Below are 2,500 nucleotides of genomic sequence, written 5' to 3'. Positions count from 1 at the left end.
GATGCCGACTGACGCAGCATCACAATTAAAACACTAAAGAAACGCGTAAATAAATAAGTCAGAACTTTTTTGGCATACATTCTCGGAATCTTTATCTCTCTCTGTCTGTCTCTATCTTGCTTTCTCCCTCTTTTTCTCTCTCTCACTCTCTATCTCTCTCTCTCTCGGCCTCTCATTCTCATCACGCTTCCAGGTATTGCAGGTACACACGTAGAGTCCCACAGCTGCTGTCTAACCGAAAGACATATGGCACCCACTGCATACTCATCTGCTTAGAATCCCACTCGATCTGTCTCAAACACACACACACACACACACACACACACACACACACACACACACACACACACACACACACACACACACACACAGACTCACATGCAGATATGAACAAATGCTGCCTTCACATTCCGATATATAGCACATTGATATACATAAAAGTATGTGTCCATTATGTTTACTTGCATTCACACACACCCACACACATATGCACACATTTCTCTCTCTCTCTCTCACACTCACACTCACACACACACACACACACACACACACACACACCTTGAAGCCTGTAGAGAGATGGCCTCCTCGTTTACGGTTGTGCTTCTTGAGCACTCTCTCTCACTGGGTTAGCTGTCATGATCAGGAAGTAACTGAAGCATAAAAACATTAATGGTATTAATATGGTTATGGTTCTTTAAATTGCATAAAACACTGTCCTGTGGCTTATACATAATGCAGCTAACACTGCACAGTACACAGGAAACCACTGTAGTGAGACCTAGGGCAACCTACAGTATATATGAATACATAAAGTACATATGTAGACAGATTCTTTAGAAGACATCAAATGTCATAAACTATGATATACCACGAATTACATCACCCAGAGAGTGGAAAGAGACAGGGCTGAAGAGAGAGAGAGAGAGAGAGAGAGAGAGACTTGATTTGGGGTTAGTGAGTGGCTCACAATCAGCCACACACAGCAGTAATCTCTCCTGAGCAGACAGAACGAGGGGATAGAGGAGAGAGAGAGAGAGATAGATGAGAAAGGGGGGAAAAGAGGGATGGGCAGAAAAGGGAAATAAACACAGACCACTGAATTTCATTCACTATTTTACTAATTCCTACAACCCTCCCTCTCCCTCCCCCTCTCTCTCCCCTCCTCTCCCTCTCTCTCTGCCCCTGCTTTCCCTCCCTTTGTCTCACACACACACACACAGACTCACATGCAGATATGAACAAATGCTGCCTTCACATTCCGATATATAGCACATTGATATACATAAAAGTATGTGTCCATTATGTTTACTTGCATTCACACACACCCACACACATATGCACACATCTCTCTCTCTCTCTCTCTCTCTCTCTCACACTCACGTACACACACACACACACACACACACACACACCTTGAAGCCTGTAGAGAGATGGCCTCCTCGATTACGGTTGTGCTTCTTGAGCACTCTCTCACTGGGTTAGCTGTCATGATCAGGAAGTAACTGAAGCATAAAAACATTAATGGTATTAATATGGTTATGGTTCTTTTAAATTGCATAAAACACTGTCCTGTGGCTTATACACAATGCAGCTAATACTGTACAGTACACAGGAAACTACTGTAGTGAGACCTAGGGCAACCTACAGTATATATGAATACATAAAGTACATATGTAGACAGACTTTTAGAAGACATCAAATGTCATAAACTATGATATACCACGAATTACATCACCCAGAGAGTGGAAAGAGACAGGGCTGGGCTGAAGAGAGAGAGAGAGAGAGAGAGACTTGATTTGGGGTTAGTGAGTGGCTCACAATCAGCCACACACAGCAGTAATCTCTCCTGAGCAGACAGAACGAGGGATAGGGAGATAGAGAGAGGAGAGAGATAGATGAGAAAGGGGGAAAAGAGAGGGATGGGCAGAAAAAGGGAAATAAACACAGACTACTGAATTTCATTCACTATTTTACTCAATTCCTACAACCCTTTCTCCCCTCTCTCTCCCTCTCTCTCTCTCTCTCTCTCTCTCTCTCTCCCTCTCTCTCTCCCTCTTTCTCTCCCTCTCTCTCTCGCTCCCTGCTTTCCTCCCTTTGTCTTCATGCTTTGATCAGTAATGCATGCTGATGCCTGTGATTCAGAATATCGGGTTTGGGGGCCATTTGGCCCAAAACATTTGATCCTGTGTGTGTGTGTGTGTGTGTGTGTGTGTGTGTGTGTGTGTGTGTGTGTGTGTGTGTGTGTGTGTGTGTGTGTGTGTGTGTGTGTGTGTGTGTCTGTGGGGGGAGAGAGTGATGATGAAACTTCCATTAAGGATTAATGTGATTGCTGATGCTCCATGCAGTCCCCCAACACCTCCACACACACACACACACACACACACACACACACACACACACACACACACACACACACACACACACACACACACACACACAGGCACGCACACACACACACACACACACACACAAACACACACACACACACACACACACACAC

At 44.6% G+C, this 2,500-nt stretch overlaps 1 protein-coding gene across 1 annotated transcript in view; it reads left to right on the top strand.

Annotated features, from left to right (window-relative positions):
• Positions 1 to 2,500, top strand: part of sdk1b (sidekick cell adhesion molecule 1b) — a 296,641-nt gene that overhangs the window by 194,434 nt on the left and 99,707 nt on the right.

Source organism: Alosa alosa, chromosome 7, assembly GCF_017589495.1.
Source record: "Alosa alosa isolate M-15738 ecotype Scorff River chromosome 7, AALO_Geno_1.1, whole genome shotgun sequence".
NCBI lineage: Eukaryota > Metazoa > Chordata > Actinopteri > Clupeiformes > Clupeidae > Alosa > Alosa alosa.
The sequence above is the reverse complement of the archived record's forward strand: the minus strand, read 5'-3'. Positions and strand labels throughout refer to the sequence as shown.